Here is a 22,860-nt window from a genome sequence, read left to right as displayed (position 1 = left end):
TCCAGATGACAGCAGCAAGGGAACAGGGACCCGAGTCCTAAAATCAAAAGGAAAGGTGTTCTACGAATAGTACAGATGAGTGTGGGGGCTGATTCTCCCAGAGGCTCCTGGTAACAGCCTGGTGGTCAGCAGATGCCTTGATTCCAACCAGCGAAATCAGGTAGCATGAGGGGCCAACCCAGATTCCTAACGCAAAACCATCAGGTCATAAATTCACACATTTTAAGCCACTAAATGTGTGGTAATTTGTTACAGCAGCCAAGGAGCTTACACAGGCCCCTACCACCCACCGGGTGGGTAGCCCCACCCTGCTTTGCCTGCTGAATGCTCTTTCTCTTCCCTTTCCTGACATTCATCCATTTCATTAACACAGAGCTGCAGTTGTCATGGCTCGGACATTATCCACGTTAGTCACAAAAGCCAACTCACAAGAGGCCAATGAGCCTCCTCCCCCACTTTGAATGAATCATTTTATCACAAAATACTGCTCTTGAGCCAAACTCAACACACCTGGTTCGAAAGACTCTATGAAATTAATTTATGAACTGGCATTTCCCATAGACTCCGTTATAATCAATAATAGTAAACCAAAGACAGTCATTTCTTTCAATAGTAATTTATTCCTTACTATAAAAATAGCAAGTTCTTATTTACAATGTGCCTGGCGTATCACAAGCACTCCATGAAATTTAATAAGCGATAGTCACAGGGGTCGTAACCGTGGCATGATTGGCACGTCATGGTCCCCCTCTGCAAGACTCTGCCACTTCCCGGGCAGGCACAGCGGTGACCACGGACCAGGCAGTCTCAGTCTATGCACCACGCAAGTCTGATTTTAGTAAATATTTTCCCCTTTTTTCTTTTGCTCCAATGAACTGTTGAAAAATATGATTTTACAACAGCCTCTATAATAGTTCTGTAATAGTTTCTGTAATAGTTCTGTATTGCTATCTAACAAATCATTACAAACTTAACCGCTTAAACAGCACACATGAATTTTCGTGGTTTTTCTGGGTTGGGAGTCTCAGCACAGATGAGCAGGTGTCTCTACTGCTGCGTATTACCAGGATGTGGTCAGAAGGTGGACTGGGGCTGAGTTCTCATCAGTGGCTTGACTGGGTTCTCATCAGTGCAAAACTCCAATTAATGCTGGGTTGGGACTGAGGTCCCTTTTTCCCACTGGCTACACACTATTGGAAGCTGCTAGAAGCTCCTGCCACAGGAACTGCCCAAAGACCCTTGCAGAATATGGACACTCGTTCCCTCCTGTGATTAACTCAAAGTAACGTGAAAGGGGCCTTCATTACCTCTGCCAAATCCCTTCAGGTCCTCATGAGACTGAAATTCCACCATCTTCACAAGCCACACCCACAGTCAAGGCGAGGTGATTGTGCACACTTGGGGTGGGGGTGGGGTCAGCTAAGGCTACCTGAGAATTTGTCTACCACACCTACCTTAACCCATAGCTGGAGAGAATTTCTAGAAACACATGTTTCCTGAGTCAGAATAACCCCTATGCCTTCTGATGGGCAAGGCTTTAAAAAGAAGAAACTCTAGTATTGCACTCACCAGGCAGGGGAGACGCCGTGGTCACGAAAGCGGCTCTCCCCGGGTCAGCGGACGCTGCTTTCCCAAGGTGCCGCCCTGTGATTCCCCAAATGGGGACACTCGACTGTATAATTTGTGGTGGGGGGGGCTGTGTTTGCATTCTCCCCTGTTTAAAAAAAAGGGAGAAAGACAGACAGAGAGAGAGAGAGAGAGAGAGAGAGACACTCCAGTATCAGCTGACCAGTATACTGGCCACAGCTCAGTAATGTTAAATCCCTTCCAAGAGCCCTCATCCTTAAAAAGGGGGGAAAAGAGGGTTCTAAGGGTGGGGGAGGAGTATATTTCAGGCCTTGTGGTCTCTTATAGTGGTTATGGGCTTGGGCTCTGGACTCAGGCGTATTACTTTCAAATGCGGCTCTTACTACTGACCACGATGTCTTCTCAGCCATGTGTTTTAACTTCTCTAATAATGAAATTTAAAAGAAGAAGAAGAAGAAGAAGAAGAAGAAGAAGAAGAAGAAGAAGAAGAAGAAGAAGGAGAAGCCTAACCAGGTGGTGACACAGTGGATAGAGCATTGGACTGGGACGTGGAGGACCCAGGTTTGAGACCCCAAGGTCACCAGCTTGAGCTCAGGTTCATCTGGTTTGAGCAAAGCTCACCAGCTTGAGCCCAAGGTCGCTGGCTTGAGCCCAAGGTTGCTGGCTTGAGCAAGGGATCACTTGCTCTGCTGTAGCCCCTCTCATATGGTCAAGGCACATATGAGAAAGCAATCAATGAACTATTAAGGTGCCACAGAAGAATTGATGCTTTCCATCTCTCTCCATTCCTGTTTGTCCCTATCTGTCCCTCTCTCTGTCTCTGTCACAAAAAAACAACAAAAAAAAATCCAAAAAAACCATTTACTGAGCATTTTTCAAGTTATACGAACCAAGCCCAGCTCTTCATGTAAATCACTGAAGTCGTTAGTTAGAACAGTTCTATGTGGTAAGCATTCCACCTTCACGCAGACACGGAGGCTTACAGAGTATCGTGGAGCTCGAGAGAACACAGTCAACAGTGAACGCAGAGTTTGAACCCTGCCTTCTCCCTTTACCACCGCTGGCCGTGGTCTCTATCAGCCTCCTGCGCAAACCTCGCACAGTAAGAGCTCCCACTTCCCGCGGTCTTGGTCAAGACCGGTTGAGGTAACGTGTGGCGATCACCTAACAGAGTGCCGCACACTGGCTTGTAGGGCAGGGTCAGCAAAGTTTTCTGTAGAAGCCAGAGAGCAAACATTTTAGGTTTTGCAGGTCATACAGTTTTGTGCCATGACTGCTCAGCTTTGGTGTGGAAGTAACCATAGACAACCAGTAATCAGGTGGGTGAGACCTGCCACAGTGGAACCGTATTTACTAAAGCCAGGAGAAGGCAGTTTCTGTCCTCCGCCCACAGTTTGCCAACCCCAGCTCTCGGACAACAAATAAAAATGCAGTGGCTCAATGCAAGGTCATCTTTTTTTTCTGGAATAGCATGGTTTGCAAAATCATGCTGTCATAATTTCTGAAGTATGCCTCTTCACATAGAATTTTATTGAGTAAAATTTTTAGTAGGCCCTGGCCGGTTGGCTCAGCGGTAGAGCGTCGGCCTGGTGTGTGGGGGACCCGGGTTCGATTCCCGGCCAGGGCACACAGGAGAAGCGCCCATCTGCTTCTCCACCCCTCCACCTCTCCTTCCTCTCTGTCTCTCTCTTCCCCTCCCGCAGCCAAGGCTCCATTGGAGCAAAGATGGCCCGGGCGCTGGGGATGACTCCTTGGCCTCTGCCCCAGGCGCTAGAGTGGCTCTGGTCCGTGGCAGAGCGATGCCCCGGAGGGGCAGAGCATCGCCCCCTGATGGGCAGAGCGTCGCCCCCTGGTGGGCGTGCCGGGTGGATCCCGGTCGGGCGCATGCGGGAGTCTGTCTGACTGTCTCTCCCCGTTTCCAGCTTCAGAAAAAAAAAATTTAGTAGACAGTTATTCTAGTTTTTATTTTTACTGTGGGAAAGATATAATTTCTGTCACAATGCTCTGAAAATAATTTTCTCATTAAATGTTTTATCATTTTCTTCAACCACAGAAACCTTATTTGCCTCTGCTCTCTGTGAGCGTGGGACTGGTGGGTCTCTTGTCTGTAGCTTGCCTTACTGACTTTAGTCTTGGTCATGTCTTCTCTACTTTCCTGAAAGAAGAGTTAAGTTTCCCATTTTGGTTTCCACGTCCATTCCCTGTTTTCTAACTCCTGCCCCTTCTCCTCCCATCTCCTCCACAGTCCCTGGTAATTCAGTGTTTTATCAAAGATCCAAGGAGAGAGAGCCACATGACAATCTGAACAGAGACAGTGTAATATAAAGCCTATTAAACATAATAGGAGTTTAGAATGAAGATGGGCTGCTAGTTCATCAGGGGTAAAGAGAACTCTAAAGAATGTAGGAATGGAACATACATGATTTCATAGTTAACAGTCCATTTTAATGGACTTTACTTTTTAGCGCAGTTTAAGGTTCACAGAAAAGTTGACCAGAGAGAGCAGTGTTCTCCATTGTCTCCCTTCCCCCAGGACACAAGGCTACCACCCACCCACTATCCGCTTTTGACTAAGAGTGGCACATTTGTTACAAGCAATGAGCCTACACTGATTCATCGTTACCACTCAAAGTTTATAGTTCACTTTAGGGTTCACTCTTGCATGTTGTATGTTCTATGGCCTTGGACAAATGCGTAATGGCATGTATCTACAAATATAACATCATATAGGCCAACGGTTTTCAACCTTTTTACACATGGGGACTGGTAAAAATGGGAGAATTATTTCCAAGACCACAAAGGCAGAAATCACCCTGAACGTAAGCAAATTCAACTAAGATCATTGGGTCTACAATCCTCAGCCAGCATCAGGGTGGTTCACTCTTTTGTGGACCCACACAAAATTTCTGGCAGATCGGTCCGCAGACCAGTGGTTGAAAATTGCTGACACTGTCCTAAAATTCCATGGCATGCTACCAATCAATTCCTCCTTCCCACCTCCTTAGCCTGGGTAGCCATAGGTCATTTGACTGTCTCTGTAGTCCTGTCTTTTCTAGAATGCCATAGAGTTGGAATCATTCAGTAGGGAGCCTTTTCAGATTGGCATCTTTCACTTAGTCATACGCAGTTAACTTTACTCTATGTCATTTCGTGGCTCTATAGACCCTTTCTTTTTAGTGCTGAGTAATAGTCCCCTGTCTGGATGGAGCACAGTTTATGCATCACCTACTGAAGGACATCTTGGTGGCTGCCACATTTCGGCAATTAGGGATAAAGCTGCTATAAACATTCGCGTTCAGGGTTTGGTGTGGACCTCAGTTTTCAATTCACTTGGACAAATCCCAAGGAGCATAATTGCCTCATCATATGGTAAGGAGTGTGCTTAATTTTGTAAGAAACTGCCACACTGTTTTCCACACCATTGTGTATTTCCCAGCAGCAATGAAGGAGAGTTTAGTGGTCTGACACCCTCACCGATTTAACCTGGTGGGTGTTCTAGGTGTCAGCCATTCTCACAGGTGTGCTGCGGTCTCTCCTTGTGGTTTTCATTAGAGCATCCCATGACCTGTGATGTAAGGGGATCTTTCCATGTGTGTGCGTGCATGCACGCTGTACCAAGCAAAACCCAGTGGCTCAGGGGCAACCACGGGAAAGGCGGGGATTCTGATTTAGGAAGGTTTGGATTAGGGTTTCGGCAAGTGAGCATAATAGAGGTAGAAGGCTCAGAGCAGGGGAAGGCGGATTGGCAGGGTCATTACTATGAAAGACCCTGACTCCAAGCCGGAGGAAATTGGTACTTCTATCTGCGGTGCATTCAGTTGCCCCCATCGCTTACCTGGTATCAGTCTGGCGGGCGCATGGTGGCCCAAAACTTATCATTGCGCTTGCATTTTCCTGACTCCTGGTCAGGCTGAGTCTCCTTGAGCTACTTTTTTTATCTTGATTTTTTTTTCTCTTCTTTTCTTTTTTTTTCTTTTCTTTTCTTTTTTTTACATTTTACTTATTCATTTTAGAGAGAGGAGAGAGAGACAGAGAGAGAGTGGGGAGGAGCAAGAAGCATCAACACCCATATATGCCTTGACCAGGCAAGCCCAGGGTTTTGAACCAGCGACCTCAGCGTGCCAGGCCCACACTCTATCCACTGTACCACCACAGGTCAGGAGATTTCTTTTCCTGTAAATGCTTTTCATCCCAACGTCTTTCTAATTATACCGTCTCTTTTAAAATTCCTTTTAGGAATGTACGTATATTAGGCATACTGTGTCACATATGTCACAAATATGTTCTCTGTGGATTGTTCTCTGAATCAGTTCCCATTGGTGTTTTGATTTATAGACATTTTAAATGTTTAGAGATTGAGCTGATCATTACCTGTTCAATAGCTCTCTTTTTTTCTATTGTGTTTAGGAAGGCTTCCTCTACAAAGGATTCAAAATAATCTCATATATGACTTTTAATACCTTCATTTTTTTGAATATGTTAATTTTTGGAATTTATAGATGGTATAAAATAGGGATAAAACTTATTTTTTTCCCCATAGTTTGGACTTATTTTTTAAACATATTTTTTTAAAAAACCTCATTTCTTTCCCTCATTTATTTGCAGTAGAAATGTGGTATAAATTAAATTCCACGAATTCTTGGATATCTTTATCAGCCTCTGCTCTGTGCTGCTGGGATGCCATATTTTGTTGTAATAGTAGCTTCTCAGAATATTTTAACATCTGATAAGACTAATCTACCTTGATTACACTTGTATTTTATATTGTTCTTGGCAAACCTCATCCGTTTATTCTTTCATATACACTTTCATGCACATTTTATATTTCATTTGTCCAGTTTCCAAATATACCCCTGTTAAGATTATGACTGAGGTTCTATTAGGTTGAATAACTTGTTTTAGAGAATTTTTTTTTAACTAGGAATAAGGCTTGTTGCTCTTAAGTATTTTTTTAATAAAAATATAGTTAATTTCATGTGAAACTCATATCATGGCATTTATTATTATGTACTAATTTTTGTCACTATTGTGAATAAGCTCTATTTGTTATTTTCTATTTAATTTTCAAGTGATTATTAAAAGAAAACTATTTGGTGTCTCCTATGTCCTGTTGCTTAAGGCAATGATCTTATTCATTATAATAACTTTAAGTTATTCTCTTTTATACTTAAACATATAATAATATCTATGAATAAGGGTACCGTGTCTCTATTTTTGGTATTAATATCCATAATGTCATTTTTTAGAATTTTATCACAGCTCCTCTAACGACATTGTGAATAACTGATATTCTTGTATTTCCTCATGATTTTTAGTGAGACTTCTCTCTACAGCTCTCCATTGAATGTCATAGTTGCTCTTGGTTTTTTAATAAATCCTTTTGCCTGGGGCTGATAGCCTCCTATTTTTAAATTAGAATTCTTATTTAAAACAGAAACCAGGCCCTGGCCGGTTGGCTACTGGTAGAGCGTCGGCCTGGCGTGCGGAGGTCCCGGGTTCGATTCCCGGCCAGGGCACACAAGAGAGGCGCCCATCTGCTTCTCCACCCCTCCCCCTCTCCTTCCTCTCTGTCTCTCTCTTCCCCTCCTGTAGCCGAGGCTCCATTGGAGCAAAAGATGGCCCGGGCGCTGGGGATGGCTCTTTGGCCTCTGCCCCAGGCGCTAGAGTGGCTCTGGTCGCGACAGAGCGACACCCCGGAGGGGCAGAGCATCACCCCCTGGTGGGCATGCCGGGTGGATCCCGGTCGGGTGCATGCAGGAGTCTGTCTGACTGCCTCCCCGTTTCCAGCTTTAGAAAAATACAAAAAAATAAAAAATAAAATAAATAAATAAATTAAAAATAAAACAGAAACCAGTGTTTGGATTTACTTCCCTTGTCCTGACTTCCTGTTTGGGTTTGTTTTCCAGCCGAATAACCGGGTTTTGTCTCATTGCCACAGGTGCCCTTTGCTCCTCTCCATCAACGTCATATGTCGGCTGTGTCTCCCTTTCACCCCCGTCAGCCTAGGTGCTCCATTGCCATGCAGGGTCCCGAAATCTTCTCCTGGAAAAAGCGGTCCTGCCCACAGACCGGGACACATCTGCCATCAAGCAAGACTAAGTCAGAATCTCTCATGTCCCACAAAGAGGTGGATTCTTTCCTCTTGGCTCAGTAGACCTGATTAAGCTTCTTTCCATCAATAACACGACACACCTGCCCCTCTGGTCCTCCCTCGTGAGAGTCATTCCAGCAGTCTGGCATGCTCCTCTTGTTACCTGCCCATCTCAAACAAGTAATAATCAAAGAATTACGTTGAGTATTCCCTTTCCGAGATTCTTCTGGCTTTACTAAAAACTGAAGTCGGGTGAGGGAAGCAACGACACCTTGGGAAAACATCTTCAGCCATTTCTACGTCCCTCAGCCCAACACGGGCACCAGCAGCAGTCCTCGGCTTCCTGCACAGAAATGTGAGGCACTTAACCCCGTCGACAGGCTTCCCCGGGGTCCAGCGTGAGAGACAGACCCACAGAACTGTTCTGCATCTTCAACGAATGATCAGGAAGAACTTGTTCTATAACATTCTAAACGTCACCTACATAAAGCCTTTCCACAATGTATTTATCTCGGGACTTTGAGACTGCAGAGGGCATTGCCCTCTTATGAAATGCAATGCATTCTTTTTATTGACTAAGGACTATGAGGCAAGTCATGCGATGTCCTTGTTTGCCATGGCTGGTGGGAGCTCGCTGATCAGTTTCTCTATTCTGTCTTCCTCTCTTCATCCCTTCCTGTTTGTTCTTCCTCTTCCTCTTCTCTCACTTAGTGTGCTGCTTTTGGAAGTTTCCCTGGTCCTCCTCCCGTAAGCTGCCTTGTGAAAGTACATCAGGGGTCATCAAGTCAGGTCGGCACAAACAAGGGATGCACGTAGATAAAAGCAATTTCCAGATGCATATAACAAAAGAAAAGGAGACTGGTATATTTGTTTTTGTTACATGTAATGATTTTGTGGGTTCCAATGCCTGCCATATATTTTTAAAAGATTACAAGTCTCCTCCTGTAACCAATCAGTGTTCGAATTTGCACATCATTTCTGTCTACAGGTGAGAGGGTCATGGGTTGATCCTGAATCCAGGAATCATGTACCAGAAAGAAGGCCAGCAAATGGCTTTTTATGTACTTATTTATATACTACAATGTGGAGAAATTCAAAACCAAAAAACCCAAACCAGTGATATTTTATTTTATTGCAACCTCTTTTGGAAGACCTTCCATGCCCTTCTACTTGTTTTCTCTTTAAGTTTAATATGTGGGAAAAAAATAAACAATAGACAAGAGGCATGAGATTTGTCTTTCACATGCTTGTTGCTTCTTAGATGTTCTTTAAGGCCAGTGCCCCATGCTGCCTGGAGACCTGGTCTAAAATGGTCACTACTAGGGCAGAGAGGGTCCCCATGTGGGCCCTTCCCTCCTGGTTCACTCAGGGAAGACAGACGCAGGAACTAGCCTGTCGGACCTCAGAACAATGCTGCAGTGCCTGCTGTAGCAACTCCAGCCCTCACTCCCTCCTTCTGGGCTCTGGGATGGGTCACTGTCACCCCACCTTACCTGGGCTCAGGGGGAGCTCCACACTGCCTTAGAGGGTCTCTCGTGGGCTGTCACTCTGTCCCTTCTTTCCAGGAAGGCCCAGGCACTGCAGAGAGAGCACTTTGCCCCTCAGACTCATCACTGGGAACAGAGAGCACCTACTTTAGACATGTCCTTCCTGGAAATGACTAATCACACCTATCAGATTTTGATAGATAACCTCCAAGCCAAGGCTTAATGACTTAAGTGGATAGATAGAAATAAACAATCACTCTTATTGTGATGGAAGTCATGCTCCAAGGACTATCTTGATTACACAACACACACACACACACACAAGTCACGCCATTATTATTACGTTTGGAAGGGATCAGGGGACCAGGAGACAGGTGTCAGTCCATGTCTGTGACTTCCAGCTCTGAGCGTCAGAAGTGACACTTTCTCTTCTCTGAGCCTTTCCTTCCAAAAGAGTAAAGGACCCAGTTGACTGTGTTAGGGTCATTGCAGGTTCACAGTTAGTTACATCCTGAGGCTGGCTCTAATTTTTAACTTGCTTCTACATGTTTTTGCTTCCACAGAACACCACGTCCTTATACTTTTTATGAGCAGAACCAAAGTGTTGTTAGGAATTTAGATTCAACTGTTTTCTGTTTAGCTAGTGATTAATTTGAAAGGAAACAGACTCAGGGTGTTTCTCATCGTGGAGATAGCGGCACTTGTGCAGAAATAGATTTTCAAAGTGATTTGTCCAGTTTTATTCTTCTCTGAAATGTGAAGAGCAGGTTTGGTGGCTCAGGCTCCCCCTTGCCTGGCCAGGTCTGTCTACAGGCAAAAATCTCCTGAGAGACGTATTCCATCCACGGCTCAGGAAGAAAATCTCATCACAAGTCAAAGATCATGTGTCCGAGGGGTGCTGTGGTTCCCCTGAATTCTGAGGCCAGCAGTGGCCTCCTCGCCTGCTCTTGCCCTTTGGTCAGCTGCCATTACACTCGACGGCAGAGACACGGGCAGTTTTCTCTCTCTCCGTATGACAAAATAGGTCTCTTTGGGAACAGTGTCCTTCCTGACCTGAGCATCACAGAACCTGCCCCAACTTATCAATCTTCCAAGTTCCTCTCCAAACAGACAGTGCTGAGCTTGCATCCCTACTCTGCGGGCATCTGAGCTCCTCCCTCCTGATTAGGATTGGGAGGGCCAGGGGAAAGTGCAGAAGACAGTAAAACACCAAGGGGAGGCGGGAGGGAACAATGGCTGTTTGCCCTCTTCATAACCTCACTGGGAAAACAAAGTGTTGCTACCAGAAGCTGTCCCCTCGGGCCAACCCCCCCTGATAGAGACAGAGATTCCAACGGAAAAGTGAGGTCTGTCCGCTTTTTCCCCTGAAGGTAACAACCTTCATCTCACAGCCCTACAAACAGTAGGTTCTACATGAAAGTTGAATGAAGGGCTCCATGGCTACAGGAAAATGTATCCGTGCATTGTCGCTGGAGCCCGTCTCCAAGGTTGGTTTCGAGCCATTCCGCAATAACCTATGAGAACGAGGCACAGTACCCTCTTCAAAGCAAAGGCATTGGAAAGAAATAAAAACACTAGCGGATTGAAGAGAAGCCAAACTCTCCGTGGACTGCGTTGGTTTTTTTTAAAATCCACTTTGTCCTCTATGTGGAATGTGGCACAGAGACACCTGCCAATATTTGAAAGGCTTTGGCAGGTGTCTGAATTGTATTTTTAAATTCGAGCCCGAAGCTGCATTCTAACGCCCCACTTGTATTTGCTAAAACATGTACACCGTCTCCTTCTCCGCCCAGGGCGACCTCGATGCAGTCAGTCTGAGAGCAGTCCCGACAGTCGCCGTGGCCACATGGGTCTCCACCGGATGCCGCGGAGTTCTGCAGTTCACTTCTCCGGCGACACGTGACCTCCTTAAGGGAACAGAAAACAGATGCATAATTGAACAGGAGATGGGGAAAGCGAAAGAGAGGTCCCTTCCGACGACAGCCAGTGATACGCAGACAGATTCGACCCTCTGTGTCCGCTGTGATGCGGACCATAGAAAACACTGTAATCCACAACTTGAGCCTTTCTTTCTTTGCAAAGGTCACACTGTGACACAGGCTGGACACACAATTGACAGTGGATAGTAAGAACATTAAGAACATGGATGTCTACTGTTCATTAATTTTATAAAGGGGCAGGCATTGTGTGTACTCTCAACGGCCATGGTGGTGATAAGAGTGGAAGTTCCCTGTGAAGTCATTTTAACTGAAAAATAGTTCCGACCTTGGTTTCCATGGGCAGATGGAAGACAAGTTGGAAATTCGGAAAGGAGACTGGAATCTCCTAGAGGGAAAACATGTAGAGCTTCAGGGTGAAATAAAAAGTCACGGAGTGGTGGACTCAAACTCCGGACTCTGAGCTATCACAATCAATGTGAGCTGTTCTTCCTGGTGACGGGGGGGGGGGGGGGCAGGGTTGGGGTGAAGCCCTTCGGCTGTTCCCTGTGCCCTGGGAGTGGATGCACACACTCTGAGTCTCAGCACCCCCACCTATGAATTCTCTGTGACGGAAGAGGCCATGCTGCCATCATTGGAGGCTTTCATAAGGACTACATGAATCGAAGACATGTGACATCGCAGTTTCATATTTGGTATTTGATAAATGTCAGGGTCACCTATGGTTTGCTGAGGTAACAGCCCACCTCGGTTCTCTGTGGTTTTAACATGACAAGAGTGTGTTTCTTCCTCACGCTGCGTGTGCTAGGGGTTGGCGGGTTTAGGGTGCATATGAGACTCCCCCACATGGAACACTCTTTAGTCAATACGGCAGAGTGAAGAGATTCATGAGGATAGTGTAAAAGCATTTTACTACCTTAGTCCAGAAATGACACATATCGCTTTTGCTCATATTCTTAGGGTCAGTTGGCCCCTCCTCTCAGCCAGGAGGTGGTCTGGACAACATGGGGAGAAAGATAGGCCATTTGGTGAGTGTCGTTCTGGTCATTGATGACTTTCTCCACCAAGCACTCCTTCCCATGCTTCACAAAGTCATGTTCAAGTTTGCCGTAAAAACCCAAGAGCCAAGGACCGGTAATGGATAACACACACCAGTTTTCATATTTAGGTGTCCTGGGCATGTCACCCCTTACTAGCTTACCATCAACTAATGAATTTGAGTAAATCATGTCATCCCTAATTTGAGCTCAAAGTAAAGACCTATCAGCTGTGCTCATCACCTACAAGACAACTTAATCTGTAGCGATTGTGGCATATCAATACATTGCCCAAGTCTGATTTCCATTATGTTTTCTGAAAATATGAAATAGCCCTCATGACTCTTTTGGCAATTTTTGGTATGCTCGGGGTTACAGGCCCCTAGGTTGCGGAGCCTAACACTGGCCATACAGTGACCCCAGCACCTGGTGTGGGCAGCTCCCTTCTCTGCTGTGGTCTTTATCTCCACATCTGTAGTTGTGCTGTATTCTCCAGGAACCTTTTAACCTCTAACAACAAACCCGTCTACTGTTGTCTTTAAGTGAGAATTTCTGTCTGGAACATGTAACGCTGATGGAATTTTCTCTGCTATCCATCAGATGTGTTCAATTCCACCGGGAGCCGGGGGAAAATCTAACGCCCACTTCCTGACAGATTAGCTACCTCTTGACAGCTACAATGGGTCAAGCCAGGAGTGGTTCGATACCGTGATATTCACAAATTCCTTCAAAATTAACGCCCTACGTGATGGACAATAAATGTGACTGCTCTCTGTTTCTAACATATTTGACTATTTTTCAAGCCATGTTTTAGCTTCTCTTTAGGGTACTCTTTTTTTTCCCTCTAAATACGAGTCCGTGTTTTAAAAATTTCCTGATTATCACAAGAGGAACAAATTCATTCAGTTTGCCCAAGGAATGTGGAGCATGTATTTAGCCAGCCAACCTTTCCTAAAAAGACCTCAGTTTCAGGTCTCCTGTGAACATAGGGTTACACAGAAATAAGACAGATCTCTTTCTCAAGGTGCACATGGTCCACTCTGAGAATGACTGACTGGTAAAAAGTATAATTGCCATACAGAGTGATTAACGCGAAGATGAGGGAAGGAAAGGGTACTATGTCTTCTTCTTTTTTTTTTTTTGAAAACAAGATGTTATATAATATACAAGAATATGGGAATTCCAAGTGAGGACACGGTGGTGACTGTCCACTGTCATCCCATCCACTGTGACCAGTCACATCACAGACACCTGGCCATGGCTTGGGACCTGGGAAGGAATGGCTCAGTGATTAAGGACATTTTTCTTCAAATCACCATAAAGCAGGTATATGGTGTCTTTGGAGTAAGCTCTGTGTCTCAAATACTAATTTTCTCAAAAATAATTCAGAGATTCTTAGACGAAGAGAGATAGCTTCATTTTTTAATTGACTGTGTTGGGGTGCCATCAGCAGACAGAATGCTCTGAATCTCAAGTGTACAACTCTATAATTCATCAACTGTGTACTTACTGTGCTGTGCGTTCACCGCCCCGAGTCCTGTCTTCTTTTCTTTCTTGGCCAGCGTCTGCGTCGTTCTTTCCTTTCCGAGTGGATTTCTTATTTCATCCCTCTTGCTTAACTGTGTGTGCCCCCACAGTTCTCCCTCCTTCCTTGGATGAAGTTCCTCTTCAAGGGTCTCCTTCAGAGGTCCCCTTGCATTCTCCATGTCACCTGAATATTCTACATGCATGATCCTGATGCTTCCAAGAACCATGAGTGAAAGTTAGCAGGTGTTTCCCTGGCCACTCTGTTTCCTGGGATGCAAAGTCGGGTCTCAGGGGCTGGAGCTTCTGCACCTGACGTGTCATTTGTTTCCCCCAGACCGTTGGTCCAGGTGTCTGGCAATTGCAGGCCAGTGGGAAATGGTATAATCGGTGATTCCATCTGGCCCATGGATTCCCAGCGGCCTTGCTTATAGATTGTCAGAACTGTTCATTAAGTTTGTTGTGAAACCAAAGGCTTAATATCTGTAATTTAGTGGGTTCAATAGGCAGTTAAATTGAGTGAGACTATTTTTGAATGACTACGCTGGTTCCAGAGAAATAGCCGACATCACAGCTCCAAAGAGCTCCATTCAAGGCGGCACCAGGAATTTAAAATTATTTATAGGTCCTTTAGAAAAGAGCTTGGTTATGTGAGCTGGAGAAAGTATTTTTCTCCTTGAATTTTTTTTTCTTAAACAAAAGCTAGAGTGCTGACCAAAGGACCCATGAGGAGAGCAGATAGGTCATCCTCCACCGCCACAGAAGGCAATGGCTGGTGCAAACGGAAAAAAGGGCTGATTGTGCTATCTGTGTTTTGTCTTTTCCGGTCAGGTCTGTGGTTGTCTGACAAGGCATGCACCGTGGGGAGGTGTGTTTTGGGGTTGTGTGCAGTAGCCCCCGGGTATACGTGTGTGCTGAATGAATCGTGACCGTGAGGGGCTGAAGGGGTCCCTAAGTGCCCAGTGCTCATGCACAATCCCTTAGACATTTTAAGAACAATGGAGAGAGGTGCTCCCTCCTCAGATAAAGGGAAGGTCCCTGAACTCAAGCACAGGACCAACAGCAGAGAGAAAAAGGACCTGTGTACTGGTGCTTGGCACAGAAGAGGATGCCAATGGCAGGGTGATATCTCAGCACATGGCTGCCCACATGCATCACTGCAAGGAGGAGGCACGGAGAGTGGTGGGTCCTCATGGGCACCAAAGTCACGGTCACCTCCTCACAGGGTTTCCAGAGTGGCTGGGGATACATTTCCCCATCCTGCATAGGGGCACTGCATAGGGGAACTCCTTGTTCAAGGGCTAGATACACGTTTATCTCCTACCACCAGGCGGGTGCTGATGTGGCTTAGCAAACACTGCCAGTCCCCTCCGCCGCCAAGTCCACATTCCCTCTTCCCCACAGAACAAAGTGCTGTCCCTTCAGTGAGGCAGTCCGTGAAAGCACACACAATTCCATCTGCCCTTTTGACAGCTCCGCAGCCCACTCAGGGCCAAGGAGCTGTCAAGGCCAAGTCAGCTGGGAATTTCTGGGAAGTTTTGTTTTCCTGGAATAGATGCCACCCCCACCCCCTTTTTCTTGTCACTGTCCTCCTCTTCCTTCCTGGAGCAGGGGCTTGGGCTGGAGATAAAGCGCTCGTTTTGAGATCAAGAGGCAATCGGGAAGATAAGAGCTGCACGCTAATGATGACGGTGCAGAAAGCACGAGGAGACCTGGGACACTGAGTGACGTTGCAGACACTCTACTAGGAAACACACATGGGGCCAGCACCGCACAGGGTGCTCCCTTAGGTCTCTCAGACTCAGAAGCCTCTGAGGACTTGTAAGAACATGATATTTTCTGGGGGGAGGGGTTTTCAGCACATAAACAAGCAAATTAAGGGAAACAACATACAAAAACCGTCACCTGAGCTGTCCCCTGTGTCAGAGCCTCAAAAATCACTTTTCCTATGGGAGGAGATGCGAATCAGTCTTTGGACTATAATTGCAAAGCAATACCATTGGATGATTCTCTTTATTCTGGTGCGTCTCACCCTTGGACCGACCGCACATTGCTGCTGGGTCAGTAACGGAGCCTTGAGGGTCTTCTTTTCTGAGTCCCCCTCCCAGGTCAGTAGTAGCACCTGGATGCCCGGATCCCAGGGAACAGTTTCTGATGTCAGGATGTCAGGAAAACACATGTGTGGGCACACACACATACGAAACCCCTCCCTCTTTGCTCCTGGAACCCGCCGGGGTGCTGGCATTGGACTCATCGTTAGAAACCCCGCATGGGGCCACTGAAGACCTCAGCTAGCGAGGGTGGGTCCATTTGACAATCACCCAGGCCAGACTGGCCCCCGCAAGCTGAGTCATTGCATTTCACGGTTTAGTAAGTGGTGACAGTGACACTAAATAGTGATGAGGAAGGTTCTCTCCGTGTGCAGGTAACATGAGCCCCTAGTGGAGCGGCAAGGGTGTTGTTGCCCCGATGGCTCTGAGACAGCAGGGTTGCCGTCACTGTGGACCACTGGCTGAGTGCACGGCTGGCTCTCTGCCCTGTCCCCTGGGGAAGCGGTCGGTCAGAAGTCTGTCCAGTACCTAACTCTCCCTCTTTGGTCTTGGCTTTGGGCAACTTTCTCTTGAGAAACACTGAAGGCACATTTGGTAAAATGTACAGTTTCCCCTGAATCTGATAGGTGTCAAGGTTCTAGTAAAAAGCCACCATAGGAGTGGCCCCGATATCTCAGAAAAGAGGACAGGTCGCCACAGGAGCTTAAGTACCCAGGAGAGGCACAGGAAGCTCTTCCACCAGCATGGAGCATCCGACCTTGGCCAAGCAGCTCTGCTCCGCCAAGGGATGGGGACCAGGAATGGCACACACTTTCCACCCGCTGCAGGTGGAACTCAGTGCCCCCGGCCAGGAAATGACACACCAGGGGTTGGACTTCAGAGGGCTGCAGAGTCAAAGGTAGATATGTCTTCCTTCACTTAATGCCAAGAGTCAGAACTGCTCGGATCCCAGGGAACAGTTTCTGATGTCAGGATGTCAGGAAAACACATGTGTGGGCACACACACATACAGACACACACAAACAGGCACACACACAGACACACACACACACTTTGACACAGCACACACATGCTGCCTGCTACGACCAGAGCTACATTCTCAGCGCCAGCAGGACCGTGGAGGGGCTGGCAGGTGCACAGGGTGTCTGGCTCTGGAGACGGGAGTTCAAGTTCCGAGTCCTACACTTCGTGCCCTGCAGTTTCTAATGGGACACCTCTCTCCGTCGTGTAGTCTGTCCCTGCATTGAATGGCCTTGGGCACGGAGGAGAGGACCACAAGGAGCAGGTCACGCTAGTCACCAATCACACCCCCTGCGCATCTGTAAAGCAGTGCCCGGTTCCAGAGCTGCAGGGCGGGAAGGCATCAGCGCGGCATGACACATTTGGCTCCACACCACTGTGAAAACGTGGATTCAACAAACTGCTTCTTCCCGGGAAAGGGGGCCGGGGGTGGGGAGAAAATGAGTAACACGCTCACTTGCCAGGGTATTAATTATACAGGGCTACATATGAAATGTTATGCATCGAAGGAGCTAATTTTCTTCACCATGGTGTTATTAGTTGTTACTTGTAGAGCACCGTGCATGTAAACATATTGCTCAATCAATATTTCCATAAAGTGTGTTGCTCTCATACGAGTGTGCCATATAATTATGCATTTACCTTCTAATAAGCGACGGTGTGAGAAGCATCGCTCAGTCCCAGCAAAACCCTGTCGCACGAGTATCTATCAGACTTTCTAAGTGTCTCAGAGCAGCAGCGGCCGCCACCGTATTGTTCTAGACCCAGTGTCGATAATCATCTGGATAAACAAGAGTCTTAAGAAAAGGAAAAAAAAATCTATTTTTGTTATTTTTTTCTTCTCTACTTGAAGGAAGAGGCCACGCTTTCTCAGAAAGAGTTTCACACCCGCGGGGTATTTTTTTTTTTTTTGGAGGAGGGTATTTTGGGGTTTTTTGTTTGCTCCTCGTTGCTGATTGAGTCTGCAGAGAGGAGTCACGCGTGGGTGGAAAGATAAACCACACTCAGCCTCTCCGGTGGCCAAGGTGAGTTTCAACTTGCTACCTGGTGGCAAGTTCCTCAGAGGGAAGAAGAAAAGAAATGCAACCAAAAGAAAACACCCAGAAAAATGACTGATATGCTGGTGGGTTGTATTTGAAAAAGGCAAGATCGCTCATCTAGGCACAGAGCCCCCCTGCCCTGGTCAGCTGTGGGCAGCTGGAAGTCCGAGGGCGCGATGCTGACCACGCTGATATCTGGCACAGGGAACCCTCCCATGGGACAGACATTGACCCACTCTGGGCATGGGGCCTTAGATCACTTCTAGCTCAGGAGCATACGCAGAAAGCCTCTTGGCAAAGCCAACAGTCAGTGCATTGGTCCAAAATGTTAGCCACCATGTGGCGTGCTCCCTTTCTATTTACCACCTAAGAACATGGAAACACTTCATCCAAAAAGAAAAAACAATGTATCAGTTGTGTACACCAAACAGGTCCTTGTTCAACAGCAGGCCATAGAAAAGCTGCTTCTGTTTCCAGTAAGTACACAGTGAGGCAGCCCCACTGCTCATGTTTTAAAAAAAGACTCCAGTGTGAAAATTTCCATCTCCCCGTGGTGACAAAGTCTCAGGACATCATGTAGCCAGTGAACTTCTGGGTTGGGTAGGGTGGGAAAGACTGAAATCCTCCTCCAGCTGCAGAGCCCAGAGAGGAGAAACCCATGGCAATGGCCACGACTGACCTCTGAAAAAAATAAACGGTTGATACAAACAAAACAGGAAGAGATTTTTTTTTTCAATCCCCACCGTAAAATTTTTTAGAAGTATCTATCTTTTTTTTTTTTTTTTCCTAATTAAGATGTCTCCACAGATAGGTGAGCCTAGAAGAGGGCTTGAGGAAAATCTTGGTCCAGGTCATAGAATTCATCTAAAATGTGTCTGAAATACTCTCTGCATCAATGATTCAAGCTACCTCTCTAGGTAACAACAGACCCGCTTTATGAATCATTCAGTCCAGTTTATTCGTAAGCTGTGCCGTTCTCCTGGCAGGAATGGTCAGCGATTCCCGGCCAGGGAGAGGTAGAAGTCAGCATCTGGGAAGGCTGTGCTGCTTGCACGAGAAGGCGAAGGCTTGCTCCTTCTCCACCCATGATGCTTACATGAGAAGGTGGAGGCTTGTTTCTTTCTTCCTCACCCCTCAAGGACTCGCTAAGACGGGGAAAGTCCTGGAATGCCATTGTCCTCTTAGGCGGGTACCTCGCCCACAGTTGTAAACTTTAGATGGATTTTTAATAGCTTGGAATAAATACTCCAGGAATGTACCAAAGCCTGACTACCTCGGATAGGCCTGGAGGTTAAGTCAACATTCAGTATTAGAAGAAGTATATATGTTTAAGAAAAATAATGTAAAACAACAACAACAACAAAAAAGTGTATGCACCATAAGGCGGTGACCTAGATTAGAAATCGAAACACACTTCAATAAAGTGATTTAAATAGAAAGTTGGTAGGGAGTTGGTCATTTTGTGCTAACAAAGTAGAGCTCTCACGCAAGTCAATGGGAATTGCCAGATGTTTCCTTGATTTATACCACTCACTGCCTTACCCATAGGACATCCTGTGTGAGCCCTCGGTCCTCTTGCTCGGGGGCCTATCGCCCAACCAGCTCAATGTTAAGTGCAGGTGACATCACAACATCCAAGATCAAGCCTCTTCTTAGAACAAAATGCACTTATTAAGTCAACAATGCTTTTGTGAAATCACCAAACAATGGAAACCAGTCTCCCCTGCCTTCCCTTCTTCTCAGTTTGAAATGAACGATGTATGATATTCATGGGTTCCTCTTAGTGTACATCAATCGATTCGTCTTTTGCAGAGTAGTTCCCAAGGGAAATCTTCAAGCCTATATAGAAAACAGCATTTTTAGCACATAGAGAGGGTGAGGCGGCACAGAGGAGAGAGCTGAGGGCCCCCAACCCAGATCGGGCAGTTGCAGGAGGCTTCACAGAGAAAGTGTCTCTGATCATGGGTAGGAATTAATCTGGTGGAGGCGAGTTGCGGTGAGTGTGGTGGGGGGGCCGGGAGCCCCAGGCAGATAGAATAGCAGGCAGCAGGTGTGGAGTCAAAGAGAGCTTAGAACATTCGAGGAGCTCAAGGACCCTCTGTGGGTCTGGTTCAGAGTAAGGGTGGTATGAGGCAGGAGGATCATGGGAAGCACCAGGGAAGTGAGGAACGGCAGGTCATCCATGGAGTTGAGTAAGAGCCAACAGGCCTAAGGACCTGCAAGCATTTGTATTGTATTCTTGAGGGTTTCATCAAAATTAAGGGAGGAATCCAGGGGTTGGAAAGTTGAGCCCTGTCCCATGGAAGGGTACTGGCCCCAACAGTGACCTCTGGGCGGGCAGTCTGTTCAGGATCTCCTTCCAGAAACCTGGATGTCATTCATGCAGGGGAGAAAAAGGGTCTTAACTTTAAAAAGGAGAAAAAGGCTTGATCATTTCTGGTTTAGATCTAGAGATGAAGGTCGCACTTAGTTGCATTCATACCTCATTACAATAGTTTGTTTGTTTTTTAATCTTATACATATATTTTATGTTCTAAAAAAAAATCAAACCATGTGTCCAAAATTTTTTGAGACTTGTGAAGAGAAATAAACACCTTCTACTCACCTAACGAGTGCTTAGTGGCGGCAATGGCTCCTCCACAAGCCTTTGCCCCCTGTGAGTGGGCGTTTCGCCACCTTTGTGCTCATCCTGGGTGCAGTTCAACCCTAGCTCTTTGTATAGCATCGCGCCGTGGATGTTTTTCTTATTAGTAGAGAGATTCCATACCGTCGTTCTAAATAAAAAAGATAATAGTAGTTCCTTAAAAATTAGATAATGATCACCATGTTGCTGTGATAAATAGTCAATATTTGGGCCCTGGCCGGTTGGCTCAGCGGTAGAGCATCTGCCAGGCGTGTGGAAGTCCTGGGTTCAATTCCCAATCAGGGCACAGAGGGGAAGTGCCCATCTGCTTCTCTGCTTCTCCACGCTTCCTCCTCTCCTTCCTTTCTGTTTCTCTCTTCCCCTCCTTCAGCCAAGGCTCCATTGGAGCAAAGTTGGCCCAGGTGCTGAGGATGGCTCCATGGCCTCCACCTCAGGCACTAGAATGGCTCCAGCCACAGTGCAGCAACATCCCAGGTGGGCAGCGCATCACCCCCTGGTAGACATGCCAGGTGAATCCTGGTCGGGCACATGTGGGAGTCTGTCTGACTGCCTCCCCACTTCTCACTTCGAAAAAACAAAAAAAATAAAAATAAAAAAAAAATAAAAAGGAAGAAATCAATGTTTGTGGCTTTTTCCTTAACGGTTTTGAATTATTTGTTTGAGATTGATTCCTAGACCTGGAATTTCTATTCACTGTGAGGCAATGCTCTTATGTCTCTTTGCTGATATTACCAGAATTTTTTCTGATGGGTTATAGCCATCTGCACTCAGACCAGCTGACTCAGAAAGCCGCCTTCTGGAGGACAGGGTGGATGGGGAGACTTCTCTTCCATACTCTGCCCACCCCATCACAGCTCTCCGTCATGTTGTCGTTCCTGGCTTGAGAACGGAAGTTTGAGAGATGCAGATGCTGTGGCCATCCTATGGAGGGGCACATACGTGGTATATTTTGCTTCTGGGCATACCTTCCTTTTACATTGTTATCAACAGGCAACTTCCCATGGCAACTTTGTACACCTCACACTATGTTTCCAAAGACAATTGTGTAACAGCCTTGGATGCCAGGGTCTCCCTCAGAGGCAGCGGGCGGACTCATCTGCTGACCAGAATAATAAGGCTCACGTGTCCCTCAGGGGCAAGGCTTGGGCAGGTTTGCTGGATGCCCCTTTATAGAATTGAGGTCACTCACACTATGTTTCTCAGCTAGGTGACACTGAGCTGTGTGTGCAGGGCATGCCCGTGTGCCCGTACATGCCATGCGCGGGGAACGAGCTGTCGCCGTCCACGTGGGATCACTTTCTCACCGACCAACTCTCCGCAAGGACAACAATGGGACCAGAAGCTGTTGGGCCAGGTCCCTGCAGCCTAGGAACCGCTTGACCTCTTGACAAGTCCTGCAGGAACAGAGCACTGATGTTTATTCAAAAGAGGCTGCAAGTATGGGCAGGAGACTGACCTGGCCCCAGCTGAGCACCACGGTGCCTTTTTTGATTGTATCGATTTGCTGAGGGCCTGTGTAGCGACCGTGGGCATTTGCTTACAAAAGAATCTGTGAGTGAAGGCTGAAGCTTTGGAATCAGACACACTTACGTTGAGCTGCCTGTTCCATTGCTTCCTCTCTGCCTGACCTTCAATGGGTTCCTCGCCTCTCCACGCCTTCGTTTCCCATGTCCGAAATGAGAGGGCATCTCATGGTCTGTTTAATGAGATGCTGCATGACGTCATGTGGACTGTCTCAGAGTACGTACTGAATGAACTCTTTTTTTTATCTTTTCTTTTTGCTACTTGGTTAAAAATTGGAACAGCTTTTCAGTCCCCAAAGACGATTACTATTAATTATACCCAAGTGATCTGTTATACAGAAAAGATTAATTGGCAATCAACGCAGCCCTATTATAACTTCACTGATGAAAAAAAGAAAATGGCATCTAGGCAGTGCCCACCAGCCTTCTGCTGAACTGGACATGGGGTTCATTTCACACCAGGGGAGGGGGGCCGGAAAACAGGCCCCTCACCTCAGCCTGGTTTGCTCCCTGTTGAGATATTAATGTCCCAGTTGAATGCTGGGCAGATAAGTAGCAAGGAAAAGAACAAGGAGATTGACTCAAAGAAAACAGAGATGTCAAGGGTCACAATAGAACCACTCTTGAAGGCAAGGAGTCAGGAAGAGGTCTTGTGTGCACTTCAAGGGCTATTTCTGATCAAAAAAAGACTCCACGTATTATGTGTGTGAAGAGTTAAATAGCTCACTCAGAAGGGAGGTTCTCAGATTGTCATTCTGAGAAAATTTACTTTCCTTTTACCAACAAATCTAAATTAGGTGTCGTCTACTAAGATCACACATGAAGGCGTGAAAAGTGGCAATGGGGTAAAAGACATACACATGCACACAAACATCTGACCGAAGGGGGACATGCTAGTCCAAACAGTAAAATGCCATTA

General features: G+C 46.5%; 1 non-coding gene across 1 annotated transcript; it reads left to right on the top strand.

Moving 5' to 3' along the window:
- The first annotated feature begins 1,561 nt into the window (after positions 1–1,561).
- Positions 1,562–1,717, top strand: LOC136407190 (U1 spliceosomal RNA). Its single transcript, XR_010751799.1, has one exon. It is a non-coding gene; the product is annotated as a U1 spliceosomal RNA (small nuclear RNA).
- The last annotated feature ends 21,143 nt before the right edge of the window (positions 1,718–22,860 follow it).

This window comes from Saccopteryx leptura, chromosome 5 (assembly GCF_036850995.1).
Source record: "Saccopteryx leptura isolate mSacLep1 chromosome 5, mSacLep1_pri_phased_curated, whole genome shotgun sequence".
NCBI lineage: Eukaryota > Metazoa > Chordata > Mammalia > Chiroptera > Emballonuridae > Saccopteryx > Saccopteryx leptura.
Note: the sequence above shows the minus strand (reverse complement) of the source record. Positions and strands in the feature narration are given on the sequence as shown.